Here is a 15326-nt window from a genome sequence, read left to right as displayed (position 1 = left end):
CTAAAATGAAGGAAAAAATACCACCACAACCAAACCAACAAGAAGTATCAATGATGACTTTTATTACAAGTGATTGGCAGAAATTGGCCAGCACATTTAATGTTCCTGAAAGCATCCAGTCATCATTGTCCGCACGGCAGCCTTGAGATCCTGGTTCCTCAGGCTGTAGATGAGGGGGTTCAGGGCTGGGGGCACCACCGAGTACAGAACTGACAGGGCCAGATCCAGGGATGGGGAGGACATGGAGGGAGGCTTCAGATGAGCAAATGTGCCTGTGCTGAGGAAAAGGGAGAGCACGCCCAGGTGAGGGAGGCATGTGGAAAAGGCTTTGTGCCGTCCCTGCTCAGAGGGCATCCTCAGCACAGCCCTGAAGATCTGCACATAGGAGAAAACAATGAACACAAAACAACCAAATGTTACACAGATGGAAAACACAAGAAGCCCAAATTCCCTGAGCTTTGAGTGTGAGCAGGAAAGCTTGAGAATGGCGGGGATTTCACAGAAGAACTGGCCCAGGGCATTGCCATGGCACAGAGGCAGGGAAAATGTATTGACTGTTTGCAGAAGAGCATTGAGAAAGGCACTGGCCCAGGCAGTTGCTGCCATGTGGGCACAAGCTCTGCTGCCCAGGAGGGTCTCGTAGTGCAGGGGTTTGCAGATGGACACGTAGCGGTCGTAGCACATGACAGTCAGGAGAAAATACTCTGCTCCCATGAAGAAGATCAGCAGAAAAACCTGAGTAGCACATCCTTTGTAGGAGATGTTGCTGGTGTCCCAGAGGGAATTGTGCATGGCTTTGGGGACAGTGGTGCAGATGGAGCCCAGGTCGCTGAGGGCCAGGTTGAGCAGGAAGAAGAACATGGGCGTGTGCAGGTGGTGGCTGCAGGCTACGGCACTGATGATGAGGCCGTTGCCCAGGAGGGCAGCCAGGGAGATGCCCAGCAAGAGGCAGAAGTGCAGGAGCTGCAGCTGCCGCGTGTCTGCCAATGCCAGCAGGAGGAAGTGCCTGATGGAGCTGCTGTTGGACATTTGCTGTGGCTGGGCATGGGGACCTGTTCATGGAGAAAGGACAGTGACAAGTCAGAAGGAGCTGCTTTGAGCCAAGCCTGGGCCATTCCCCGCAGACTGTCCCGGTAGTCTTGTTCCTGCTCTGGTAAAACCTTCACCCAGGTCTCAGCCTGAGCTCCAGTTGTTCTGGCTGAGTTTGCCGGGAGCAGCCAGGCCTGTGCTTAGGGGCTCTCAAGGAGCCATCCCTGCCCTGGTCCCCTGGATTTGTGGCCATGGGGCAGAGGGAAAAGGCTGGATATTTAGGATTTGACAGTGGAATCACTTCTAATGCAGACAGGCTCGCTAGCATCTGCATTCACGGTCCTATAAGACATGAATAGCAGGATGTTTTTTTAGGAATTGTCTTCCTCCCCACCCTTCATTCGTGGCTCTCTGACGTCAGAAACCCCCAGCATTTCTGCTGCACTCAGAGTTTGCCACTGAGAGATGGGAGAGGCAAAGGATTCCCAGTGGCTGAGGGAAGGTGAGGGGCTGGATGGGCTTGTTCCCACCTGCTCTGGCTTTGCACCTTAGGCTGCAATCAGAGCACAATCACACTCCTGGGTCTCCCTGGGATAAACCAGACCCTGCCCAGAGCAGAGGGATCCCTGAATGTCTCACCCTCTCTCAAGGTCTCTGGGCAAGGTCTCAGCACCCCCTTGCGCCAAGGACACTCACAGCTCCCTTGGCAAACCCAGCAGCATTTCCTCAGCTCTGGCAGCTCTGCCCTTCCCTGTGGGATATTCAGGGAACTCCCAGAGGCTCTGGCACATATTTGCACCAAGGAGGGCAGCTCAGAGCTTGGAAGGGCACAGCAAGGAGATCCCTGGCTGTGCCCATGATGGGATCTCAGGAAGGGGGCTCAGCTCATTCCCCTTTCCCATGGACTGCTTTGCCCACAGCCCCACAGGTGCCAGGGAAGCTTGGACACCCCATTTCCATGGACAGCCCTGCCTGGCAAGAATGCCAAGAGCAGTGCCTAACTCAGCTGCTGCAAATGCCAGAGCCTCCCTGAGAGCAGCAGATAACAGTGACAATATCAGGACAGGGCAGAACCAAGAGAAGATGTTGTGGTGCTGTGCCTGAGAGAGCAGGGCAGAGACAGCCGGGCACTCAGGACAGTGTTCCTGTGCCCAGCTCTGCCCGGCACCTCCCACACACCAGCACTGCACTCATCCTGCCCCCAGCACTGCTCTCTTCAGCCCCCTCTCCTTCCCTGAGCATCTCCCTGGGCCTGGACATTCCCTCCTGAGAGGAGCCTTGTCCCTGCCAGCGCTCGCAGAGCCCATCCCAGCCTGTGTGCCCTGGCCGGGGCCCTACAGAAACCTGCCCGTGTGCAGGGCCCTGGCTGGGGCAGGCTCTGTGTGCAGCTGGGCAAGGGCAGCTCAGGAGAGCCCTGCTGGGCCCTGCAAAGGTGATGCTGCTGCTGCCCAGGGCTGAGGAGTGGCTGAGGGCCATTTGGGAGGCTCCCAGCAGAAAGACTGACCACCCAAAGTTACAGTTCTGGACTCTCTGTAAATGTTCAAACATTCCTTTGATGATCCTGTGTGTCCCTTTCAACTCAGAATGTTCTGTGATTCTGGGATTACAATTCCTCTTCTGCTTCTCTCATTCTCCTGCTGTCTACAATCAAAACAGAAAAAAAAAAAAACAAAACCCTTGCAACAGTGTTAGAAAAGTAAAGTAAAAACCAGACAATATTTGGAAGCTTCCAGGTGTCCCAGTGGGGATGGGGCAAATCCAGCCCCTGATTTCAACAATTTATTAAGATTGATTAATTAGGATATTTAACAGGAACATCCAATAGGAGATTCAGTTTCCCTAGTTACACACCCCTGGCTCAACCCACAGCCTTTGGAATAGGTCCAAAGGCTTCTTTGCCTTCACTTTTGCTTATGTCTGCTCACATTCTGGTCAATAAACAATATGTTCTTCTTGTAGGTCTTCTTCCTGATAATAAGACTATACAGCATTTCAGGAATGTGTTTAGACAGTCACATGTTCTAAGAGAAGGGTTAGGTAATGTACTCGAGTTAAGTAAGGATTATACTTATAGAAAAATATAATAGTAATTTAATAAAGTTATTAAGAGTTTTATAGGGTTAAGTAAGGATTATAGATTTATTGCCATATAAAGAAGTTTATAGAGCTACGAATACTTGAAAAATGTATAAAAAGCAAAAATATTTTTGTCATCACCCCATCTTTCCCATCCTTCTCCAAGTAGGAAATTGAAAACACTCTCAAGAAAGCTCTTGATCTTTACAACAATTCCAGACTTACCTTCTTTTGGGAAGTGTCCCCCAGAGCTGTGCCCAGGCTGCTCTGGAGCTGGGAGCAGCCCTGCCCTACCCAGCCCCTCTCAGCAGCAGCCCCTGCCCTGCTCAGGGTGGCTCCTCCCACCCAGATCTTGTCCCCCAGTGCTGGAGCAGCTGCCAGGGGTAGGGCAGGGACTGAAGCAGGATGTTGCTCATGCAGTAGCTCTTGGCCCAGTCAGGACAGGACCAGAGGTGAGGAACTGCTCTACTCTGCAGCCAGGAACCATGGCTTGTCCTGGAGCCTGTGGCAGAAGGTGCCTGGGGAGACTCAAGGCTGACCCACTGGGATTTTGGAATCAAAGCTACAGAGGGTCCAAAGCCAACTACACTCCCACAGAGAAGGAAATCTTGGCTGCCTATGAAGGAGTCCAACCCACCTCAGAGGTGATTGGTACAGAAGCGCAACTCCTTCTGGCACCCCAAAAACTGGTTCTGGGGTGGATGTTCAAAGGCAAGGTTCCCACCACCCACCATGCCACCAGTGCCGCATGGGGCAAGTGAATTGCTCTTATCACACAGCGCACCCATATTGGAAACCTGAATTGCCCTTGGATTTTGGAGATAATTACAAACTGGCCCGAAGGTGAAAACTTTGGTCTCGCTGATGAAGAGGAACAAGAGCGAGTGATGAGGGTCGAAAAAGCTCCACCATACAACCTTATACCAGCAGAGGAAACACACTACACTCTTTTCACTGACAGTTCCTGTTGCATCGTAGGGATGAACCGGAAGTGGAAAGCAGCCGTATGGAGCCCCACATGCCAGGTTGCACAACCTACCAAAGGAGAAGGTGGATCAAGTCAACTTGCAGAACTCAAAGCTGTTCAACTGGCCCTGGACATTGCTGAGAGAGAGAAGTGGCCAAAGGTCTACCTCTACACTGATTCATGGATGGTAGCCAGTGCTCTGGGGGGATGGCTGGAGAGGTGGAAAGAGGGTGACTGGCAGTGTAGAGGAAAACCAATTTGGGCTGCTGCTGAATGGAAAGACATTGCTACCAGGGTAGGGAGGCTACCTGTGAAAGTCCGCCATGTAGATGCCCATGTACCCAAGAGTAGAGCCAATGAGGAGCACTAAACAATGAGCAGGTAGACCAGGCTGCAAAGATAGGGGTGTCCAAGATAGACCTAGATTGGGAACACCAGGGAGAGGTATTCCTAGCTCGATGGGCCCATGATGCCTCAGGCCATCAGGGCAGGGATTTCACCTATAGGTGGGCACGAGACCGAGGGGTGGATTTAACCATGGACAGTATTTCTGAGGTCATCCATGACTGTGAGATGTGTGCTGCCATCAAGCAGGCCAAGCGAGTGAAGCCCCTGTGGTACGGTGGGCAGTGGTCCAAGTACAAGTATGGGGAGGCCTGGCAGATTGACTCCATCACACTCCCCCAGACACACCAGGGCAAGTGCTATGCGCTGACCATGGTGGAAGCCACCACTGGATGGTTGGAAACCTACCCTGTGCCTCACTCCACTGCCAGGAACACCATCCTGGGCCTGGAAAAGCAAATCCTGTGGAGACATGGAACCCCTGAAAGAATTGAGTCAGACAATGGGACTCATTTTAAGAATGGCCTTAGCAACACCTGGGCCAGGGAACATGGCATTGAATGGATTAATCATATCCCCTATCATGCACCAGCTGCCAGGAAAGTTGAACAGTGGTACAATGGACTACTTAAAACTACCCTTAAGCACTTGGTGGGGGAAAGACTTTTAGAAATTGGGAAATGAACTTAGCAAAAGCCACCTGGATGGTCAACACCAGAGGGTCCATCAATCAAGCTGGTCCTGCCCAGTCTGAACCCCTGCACACAGAGGATGGAGATAAAGTCCCTGTTGTACACATGAAAGGTGTTTTAGGAAAGACTGTTTGGATTAATCCCACCTCAGGCAAAGACAAACACATCCGTGGAATTGGTTTTGCTCAAGGACTTGGTTACACTTGGTGGGTAATGCAGAAAGATGGAGAGAGCCATTGTGTACCACAGGGAAACCTAGCCTTAAGTGAGAACTGTGTGTAAGGTTTCATTGCGATGCAGATGGAAATAGAGTAAGGGGTGGATAATGTCCTGGATTGCAAAGCAATGTGTGTGTTCTATTCCCATCTGTTAAGAGGTGGGCCAGTTATGTTCTGTTAATTGGGCAGTTTTTCTTTATCTCTTCCACAAACCAATACTCCCTCTGGAGAGACATCAGCTGTTAACGGGCCATTGAGTGTCATTGCATTACTGATAAAATTGCATCATCCCATTGTGAGATGCTCTGCCCACAGGGAGGAACCAAGCATTCCTAACTTGATATAATCTGAGATTTTGGGACACCAGAACAGCTTTTTCCAATGGATTCCCAGAGGAGCAGCTGCCCTTTCCACTGGATTCCCAGAGGAAGACCAGGCCCATCTACACCACCACTGGATCTTCAGAGGAAGACTACACACTTCTACAGGATCACTGCTCCAACAGAACCACACCTGTCTGCAGGAAGACTGAAGGAGGACTGCAGCCACAATTCAATAGGACTGCTACCCAAAGCCTGACTAACAGGGTGTCAGGTGGTATTCTGACTCTGTCAGGGCTGTTTTGTATTACTGCATTGTTTATTTGTTTAGTTTTCTTCCCTAATGAAGAACTGTTATTCCTGCTCCCATATATGTGCCTGAGAACCCCTTAATTTCAAAATTATACCGATTCGGAGGGAGGGGGATTACATTTTCCATTTCAGGGGCAGCTCCTGCCTTCCTTAGCAGACACCTGCCTTTTCAAAGCAAGACAAGGGGAAAGGTTCAAAGCCTCTGTTTTAATGCAAATAAAGTTTGAAGGACCAAATAAAATAGGAATTGGGGGTGTTCTATTAGTTCCAGAAGCAGGGTGAAATTTATTAGGACAGGATTTACAGGTGCAGTTTGACATGGGAATGCTCTCATAGAAAGGGAAAATGGTAGTTAAGCTTCTCCAATTAAGGGAAGAAAATGAGGAGAAAATTCATGAGATGGTGGGGCAAAACTGAAAAACTGAGGTAAATTAAATATGAAACCTATAGTAATAAAAATAATTAATGAAAACCATCCAGTTAGGGTAGAACAATATCCACTTTCCCTGGAATGTCCCCCCAAAATACACCCATATTACCAGTAAAGAAGTCAGATGGGACTTACAGGCTTGTCCAAGATTTGAGAGAAGTGAACAAAACAACTGTGAATTGATACCCAGTAATGCCTAACCCCTATATACAACTGAGTAATATTCCCCCAGCACACCAGTGGTTTAATGTGATAGACCTAAAAGATGCTTTTTGGGTGTGCCCACTGGCAAAGTGGGATATATTTACCTTTGAATTGGAGGACCCCGCTTCCGGGAGGAAGCAACAGCTTTGGTGGACTAGGGTAGCCCAAGGGTTTTCCAAATCCCCAAACCTGTTTGGTCAAGCCCTAGGAGAAGTAACACAACTCTTCTTCATTAAACCTGAGATGAAGCTCATCCAATGTGTAAATTATTTGCTTTTCTCAGGATGGGAAGAAAAAGAAGTTTGGGAATCCACCATAGTTTTGTTAAATTTTCTGGGGAATCACGGACTTAAAATATTAAAAGAGATTCTCCGATCTGTAGAGTGGGAAGTAAAATGCCTAGGACATGTGATTTGTCAAGGGAGCTGGTGGCTGAACCCTGAGAGAATTGCGGGGATAGGTTCACTCCCACAGCCAAAAACTCAGAGGGAAGTCAGAAGGTTTTTAGGCCCGTTGGGATATTGTAGGCTATTGACTGAAGGATACACACAGCCCATCTGATTCTTGTATGAAAAGTTAGTTGAAGAAGAGATTAGGTGGGAAAAAGATTATGAACAAAAGTTTGAAGCTTTAAAGGAAAAATCAGTCAGTGCACTGGAACGGAGTCTTCCTGCCTTAGACAAACCCTTCTATTGTTTGTGGATACAGAAAAAGGTGGCACATGGAGTGTTAGCACAAGACTGGGGAGAATCCAGGAAACCAGTGGCCAATTTATCAAAATTATAGACCCTGTCAGCTGAGGGTGGCCAACCTGCATTCAGACTGTGGCAGTGAATGCCCTATGCATAGCATAAAGCAAAAAATTATCCTTTGGGAGAAAATTGAAGATATATATCCCAAACTCAGTAAGGAGTATCCTAAGCCAAAAGGCTGAGAAATGACTCACTGATTCCCAAGTGGTAAAGTATGAAGCCATCTTAATAGATAATGGTTTAGAGCTAATCATGAGTAACCAACACAACCCTGCCCAGTTTTTGGATGGAGAACCAGATGAGGCACTAATACATAATTGCCTAGAGGTTATAAACTATCAAACTGAAGGAAGAGAGGACCTAACAGATCAACCACTCCAAAGTGGAAAACAATTGTACATCAATGGATCTTCCCGGGTAATAAAGGGGCACAGGGTATCAGGGTATGCTATAGTGCATGAAGGGTTGGTGGCCATAGAAAAGAGAAAGTTACCTTCCAACTGGTCAGCCCAAGCATGTGAGTTGTATGCCCTAAAGTGAGCTCTGGAAATATTAGCATGGAAATGGAGAACAATATATACAGATTCAAAATACACTTTTGGAATAGTGCATAACTTTGGAAAAATCTGGGAAGAGAGGGGGCTATTAAATTCAAAAGGAAAGGGACTGATTCATGAAAATTTTGTCTTAGAAGAGTTAGAAACCTTACAATTGCCAGAGAAACTAGTGGTAGGATATGTTGAAGGACATCAAAAAGGGACACAAGGGAACAATTTAGCCGATTTAGAAGCTAAAAATGCAACTGAATCAGAGACAGAAAAACTAATAATAGTATTAACATCCATGAAAGAAATGAAAAAAGTCCCCGTAGTGGGTGGGACAGAAGAGGAAGAACTCCTTAAAATGGGAGCCAAGAAAGATAAGGAAGGGAAGTGGAAATTAGCAGATGGGAGGCAAATGTTCAATAAACCCCCTGCCAAGAAAATGCTGGAAGGCATACATGGAACAACACAGTGGGGTACACAAGTACTAGGTGATCAATTTCTGGGGATGCATAGGAATTTTCAGAATAGCTAAGCAAGTAACTGAACGGTGTGTGATATGTCAACAAGTGAATAAGAAAATAATGAGGAAAACACCCAGGGCAGGGTGAGAACTAGACTTAGGGCCCTTTCAAAACATCCAAGTAGACTTTACTGAGCTTCCCCAGATACAATGGTGGAAGTTTTTACCAGTGATAGTAGATCACGTGACTCATTGTGTAGAGGTGGTAATCACTGTGAAAGCCAATGCCAGTGTTGTGAGTAAAACACTCGTAGAATCAATCATTCCCTGATGTGGGATGGCAAACAGGATTGATTCCAACCGGGGAACTCATTTCACATTGAAAATATTGCAGAAAGTTGTTCAGGCCTGGGAGTAAAATGGGAATTACACACTCCATGGCATTCACAGAGTTCTGGTTGTGTAGAGAGTATGAATCAAAGTCTTAAAAGAGCTCTAGTTAAACTAATGATTGAAACCCAAATGTCATGGATAAAATGTCTCCCTTTGGCCTTATTAAGAATTAGAACCCAACCCCAGTCAGATCTGAGGGTGTCACCCCATGAAATGATGCTTTGGTTGCCCTTCCTGGCCTCACCCCAGAAGGCTGCCACCTATGAGGAAGGGGAAGCCAATGCCAAGAAATAAGTTATATCCATAGCACAAACATTAGACGGACTAAAACATAAAAGGGCAATTCCTCAGACTACCACCCTGGATTTCAGAATCCATAATATTAATCCTGGGGATTGAGTGATGATTAAGTCATGAGAGATCAGCCTCTAACTCCTCAGTGGGAAGGTCCCTTTCATGTACTGCTCACCACCAAATCAGCCGTGTGAACTGCAGAGCGGGGATGGACTCATGCCAACAGAGTCAAAGGCCCAGTAGAAGAACCCAAAGAATGGACTAGAACATCCACGTCAGGTGAAACAAGATTGACTCTCAAGCAGAGACTGAGAGACAACCAGAAAAACATGAAGATGCCCAAAAAGTAGAGTCAAGCTTTCAACAACCAGCTTGAGAACTGACTTCCAGTTTTAATGGGTGAGAATTACCAGCGTCTGTTGAGAAGTGCTGCTGGCTGATATTTACAAACGAACCGAGACGGGGCAAATCCAAACCAGTGTCGTGAGCTATTTATTTAGCACATTAGTCTCAGCACATTGTTAGACAATGGAGACAGGATGTTAACAGCTCTCTGATCCAAAGGAAATGCCAAGGGGGTGTGACATTACAGCATAGCATAAAACCATCTCAGCCTAGATTTCAGCCAATCACACATAGAGCAAAATATATTGACAAGAATTCTATCCAATTATATGAAACACACAAAATGGTAGTTAACACAATGACTCATTCATAAGAGAAAAAGCACAGAGATCCATTCATACTAACCTTCTAAAGATATACATTAAATAACCTTGTTACAATCTATAATGCCAGTTCTACAGAGGTCTACTGTGCTATTTGTCACGTCTGCTCTACTGCTTAGAAAACTTTTCACTGTATTAGCAATGTTCACAAAACTTCTCTCAAGGGCCTGTCCTTTTTAACCATTTTCTCAAAACCCTCTAACTTTATGAATCCCAGCAGAGAAGCACTAAAAGGATAGTAAAAGGTAATGGGAAAGCTTCTTTTAGAAAATAAGACAAAGGAAGGAGGGCAAGCCCAGGTTGGCCCCTTTGTTTGCTACCAAGAAGGCTCCATAGCCCTGCTGTGGGTAGCAACCCTGTAGGCATGGTAAGGTAAGGACAAAAGGCCATACCAGACCTCTATTATTGCTCAGTTGTCTTTTAATTCAGCAGGGACTGGAGGGCAGGACCGAGTTGGCCTCTGTTCTCACCCCTAAGATACACCAACTATGGATAGCAGCCACATAGGCACGGTAGATGGGACTCAAAGCCATACTGGACTTCTTCGATGCCCTTTTGTCCATTCCAAATAAGTGTGTCTAAGGAAATCCTGAGATTTTTTTCTCCCATTCCCACTGTCCTTGCCCACATCAACAGATGCTGGTATGACTCATTCAAGAGAGAGATAAATTTTTTGACTTAATTGTTCAAGGAAAATGACTTATAAAAAAGAAAAGGGAGGCTTGTTATAGATGAGCAATTCTACGGTTGGCTCTCATGATTAAGGGGTGAATATTAAATATATGTTAAGGATTCATTTTGTACATGTATAGTTACCCTTCCCCTCCCCCTTGCATTGTTATCACAGGATGGCCTCAGTAGTCAGGGCATTTGGGAGGGTCGGCTTGTTACTATGGCAGCACCTGACCTCCAATCAAAGTGTAAGACAGTGATCTCCACCACTGGACAGTGAAGAAGGAGTCGATTGACAAGATTTTGGGAGGGGCTAGAGTATAAAAGACAGAACACCCATTTTGTAGATGAGCACACAGTGACTGAATTCTTTGCTCTTGGTGCTGTATTTTTTTCTTTATTCAGTCTTCTGTTGTATTTTCATAAGGTCTTAATAAAGCATTTACATTTTTGAAAGTGAAAATAGCTTCTCACACGGGGCTCGGGAATGTGGGCCAAGGTTGTCCATACTGGTTGAGCTCCAAGGTACAACTTCACTGACCTGGCCAGACCTCCTTAGAAGAGACCCTGGATCAATATCAATCACAGAATGCTGCAATCACCTCTTCTCTAAAGAGAACAGTAATAAAATACACTCTTTAAAAAAGGAATACATATTTCTTAGAAGAAGCTCATTGAAATATTTCTTCATAACTGCAAAAGGAAAACTTCCTGCTGAACTTAACTAGACCACAGGGAAATCAAGGCAGAGCCAGGGTTTGTCAGGACTTGCTTTATCCTAATGAGCCCTGTTGTGCATTTGGAGCTGAGCCCATGAAACCTGGGCCTGACGGGAAACTGCACAAACCTTTCCAGGAGTCAAAGTCAGTGGAAAATCCCAAAGTGTCTCAAGGCACCAATGGGTCGCACTGAGGTCGATCTCCAACACAGGCTCCTCATGGACTCCTGGGAGGAGAGAATTGGAGACCAGGATGGCAAAAAACTTCTGAGAGACTCAGTGTAGAAAGGAAATTCCAAAGTACCTTAGAAACCTTGAGTAACTCCAAGTATTAATGAGCACCACTGAGTGTCACTACAAAGCTCTCAAGGGACTCGTTAAAGCAGATAATTGGGGCCATGATTGCAGAAACATCTCAGAGAGTCTGTATGAAAAAGGAAACACCAAGTAGCTTAAAATAACTGAAGTACTCTGAACCATTAATGAGCCCCAGTGAGTGTTATTGACAAAGCCTCTCCAGGGACTAATTACAGCAGATAATTGGAGGCCAGGATTGCACAAACCTCTCAGAGACTCCAAGGCAAAAGCCAAACCCAAAGTCCTTTGAAAAACCTGCAGTCCCTGCAGGGAGCATTACGGAGCCCCCAGGGCCATTCCTGGCCAAGGCTCCCCAGGGACTCCTTCCAGCAGATCCTTGAAGCCACTGGGATGTGGGCTAAGGGGGGATTCTGAGGGCAGGACAAGGGGCTGACAGTGCCCAGCCTGGCTGGGGCTGTGCCAGGAGGCCCCAGTCCCTCAGGACAAGGTGTGTCCTCCCAGCCCTTGGTGGCACAGACCCTGCTGTGGCCCAGGGCACCAAGACTTGGCTTCTCTTTGTCCCCACATGTCATCACTGCCTCCAGTTCTCTGCTCTGCCTGGGGTCTGGGGACACTTTCTCAGTCGTGTCCCTCACTGGGACCCATTAAAAGTCCAACAGACTTTGGAGTGTGATTCTGGCTTGGAGTTCTGGAGAGGTTTCTTCAGCTCCCTCTCAGGGACTGATGTTCAGGGCCTGAGCAAAAAGCCCCCGAGGCTCAATTAAGTCCTGGTGCTGTGTCTGTGCTGCTGAACTGGGCTTGGCTCCTGGCCCAGAGGCAGCTCCTGGTAACCAAGAAGAGCTTCAAAAGCACATTTCTCTTGATGAGCAGCTTTTCTCCGAGCCCAGCAGGTCTGGGGCACTGCCTGCAGACACCCTGGGCACATCACAGAGGCACAGAGAGCTTCAATCAGTCAGGGCTAGGAAGATGCTGAGAAGTGCCTGGGGCAGAATCACTGCCAGCCCTTGGCACAGGAACCTCTGGCTGCAGGACAATGCAGCTGCAGCTCCTGGAGCCATCTCCTAAAGCTGGAACACCCCAATGCCTACAGACCCTGTGAGTACATTCTCTGATTGTCGCTTGGGCAGAGCAGCCAGGGGTGCCCAGGGCTGTCCTGCAGAGCAGGGTCCTGCAGCCCAGAGCACTGTGCTGGGGCAGGGACTCTGCTGCTTGCCAGGGATAGCTGTCAGCCAGACCTGGCAGCTGCTCCCAGCGCTGGGGTACAAGATCAGGGCCGGAGGACACCGCTGGTAAGGCTTGGAAGTGTTCTCCTTGTGTGGTGAGGATGCTGCATTGTTCAGGATTGCCCCCAGCATGGCATTAAACTGCAGAATATTTCCAAGTATATTATACATGGAGCACAGAAAGTCAGGGCCTGCATAAATGGGAAAACCCTGCTTTTTTAATCGACTGCTCTGGGTTGCCTGGATAGGAAATTGAAAATAGATATTTATCTCTCTGTTCAGGTTGAGAAAAAGAACTTTTTTTTTTTCTCCAATCTTATGTATCCAGGCAGTGAGAGAAATTAGCATAGGGCAACTTAAAGGCAGCATCAGTGTCACTTTTCCAGCCTCCTCAGGGTTGCTGTGTTGCTATCAGAGCCTGCAGAGCCAGAGCTGCTCCTGGGCAGTGCCAGAGCTGGGAGGGGTCTGCAGGGCAGAGCTGAGCCCCCAGGGCTGGGCTGGGCTCTGGCAGCACTGGCAAGGACCAGCCCCGGGCACAGGGAAGCAGCTGCTGGCAGGGACAGCTCCAGGCAGCAGAGCCGTGGGGAGGCAGTGAGGGGAAACTGCCCCCAGGCTGTGCTGGAATATTTGAAGTCCTCTCCAAACTCAAGTATTCCGTGATTACTTTTCTTACAGATCCCCATGCCAAGACAGCTCAAATGTCCAACAGCAGCTTCAGCAGGCACCTCCTGCTGCTGGCATTGGCAGATACGCAGCAGCTGCAGCTCCCGCACTTCTGCCTCTTGCTGGGCATCTCCCTGGCTGCCCTCCTGGGCAATGGCCTCATCATCAGCACCGTAGCCTGCGGCCACCACCTGCACACACCCATGTTCTTCTTCCTGCTCAACCTGGCCCTCACTGACCTGGGCTCCATCTGCACCACTGTCCCCAAAGCCATGCACACTTCCCTCTGGGACACCAGCAACATCTCCTACAAAGGATGTGCTGCACAGCTATTTCTGATTTACTTCTTCCTTGGAACAGAGCTTTCTCTTCTGATCATCATGTGCTACGACCGCTACATGTCCATCTGCAAACCCCTGCACTACGGGACCCTCCTGGGGCAGCAGAGCTTGTGCCCACATGGCAGGAGCTGCCTGGGCTAGTAGCTTTCTCACTGCTCTCATGCACATGGCCAATACATTTTCCCTGCCTCTGTGCCATGGCAATGCCCCGGGCCAGTTCTTCTGTGAAATCGCCCAGATCCTTAAGCTCTCCTGCTCACACTCCAACCTCAAGGAACTTTGGCTCATTGCTTTCACTGCCTGTTTATCATTTGGCTGTTTTGTGTTCATTGTTTTCTCCTATGTGCAGATCTTCAAGGCTGTGCTGAGGATCCCCTCTGAGCAGGGACGGCACAAAGCCTTTTCCACCCGCCTCCCTCACCTAGCTGTCGTCTCCCTGTTTGTCAGCACTGCCATATTTGCCCACCTGAAGCCTCCCTCCATCTCCTCTCCACCTCTGGATCTGGCCCTGTCAGTTCTGTACTCAGTGGTGCCTCCAGTCCTGAATCCCCTCATCTACAGCCTGAGGAACAAGGAGCTCAGTGCTGCAGTGAGGAGACTGATGATTGGATGGCATCAGAAACATTAAACTGCCGGCCAATTTCTACAAATCACTTGTAATAAAAGTTATCTTTGATAATTCTTGTTGTTTTCATTTTGAAAATTTTTGTCTGTGTTTTAGTTTCTTAATCTTCTCCACAAAGATATGCCAATGTTTGTGACATTTCTCATTTTGCTTCTCTCCACCTTCCCTGTGGCCACAGACTTTGTCAAAGAGGGGCTGCATTCTTGGTGGCTTTAAAGGAACTAAAGAATCTCCTAGCAGAGTTTTCTGCAGAGATGCCCATTTGTTACCTTCTCTGGAGCTGCAGCAGCAATGTCTGTGTGCAGAGCTGGGGGCTGATCAGCGCTGGCCCAGCAGCTGTGCCCAGCAGCAGCAACACTTGGTGTTGCCAGTGCTGCTGCTGTGGCCCTGCCCCACTGCCCTGGTGGCCCTGGTGTTGCTGCAGGGCCTGAGTGCTCTAGGGGCCGGGCACAGCCCTGGGGGTGGCAGTGCCGGGGCTGCAGCAGGGACAGCCCATGGGCACTGCTGGGGCAGCACTGACGCCTCAGGCCAGGGCCTGGGGGCTCCAGGCTCCTTGCCCAGGCTCTCTCCAGAACACACCCAGGCCAATGCTCAGCACAGAAAATCCCCGTGAGCAGCCCCAGGCTGGCCATGGGCAGGCTGGGGGCAAACAGCATGGCTGAGGCTCTGCAAGGGCCCTGGGGGAGATGGGAAGGAGCAGCAGAGCAGGGGCTGATCCATCCCCAGTGCACTGTACAGCCCAGGGCAGCGTCCCAGAGCGTCCTCATAGAGCTGCCAACAAGATCCCCCCTCTGCAGCCCTGGCCTCTCCCCCAGCTCACACTGGTGCCCCATCCTTGCAGGCAAAGACACAGCAGCACTGGCTCAGCAGCCCCCGTTTGCATTGCACAGAGCAGGCAGGAGCACCCCCATGCTGTTGGTGTGGGGACATGAACCTGAGGGAGCACAAATGCCATCAGCCCCTGGGGCCAGCAAGGGCTGGGGGACACCAGGGAAACCACT

The 15326-nt window shown here is 48.8% G+C and overlaps 1 pseudogene; it reads right to left on the bottom strand.

The window, feature by feature from the left end:
* Positions 1–96: 96 nt before the first annotated feature.
* On the bottom strand, positions 97–1060 carry LOC134433946 (olfactory receptor 14A16-like; annotated as a pseudogene).
* Positions 1061–15326: the final 14266 nt, after the last annotated feature.

The sequence above is a fragment of the Melospiza melodia genome, unplaced genomic scaffold, assembly GCF_035770615.1.
Source record: "Melospiza melodia melodia isolate bMelMel2 unplaced genomic scaffold, bMelMel2.pri scaffold_28, whole genome shotgun sequence".
In the NCBI taxonomy this organism is placed as follows: Eukaryota; Metazoa; Chordata; class Aves; order Passeriformes; family Passerellidae; genus Melospiza; species Melospiza melodia.
This window is presented reverse-complemented; position numbering and strand designations above follow the sequence as displayed.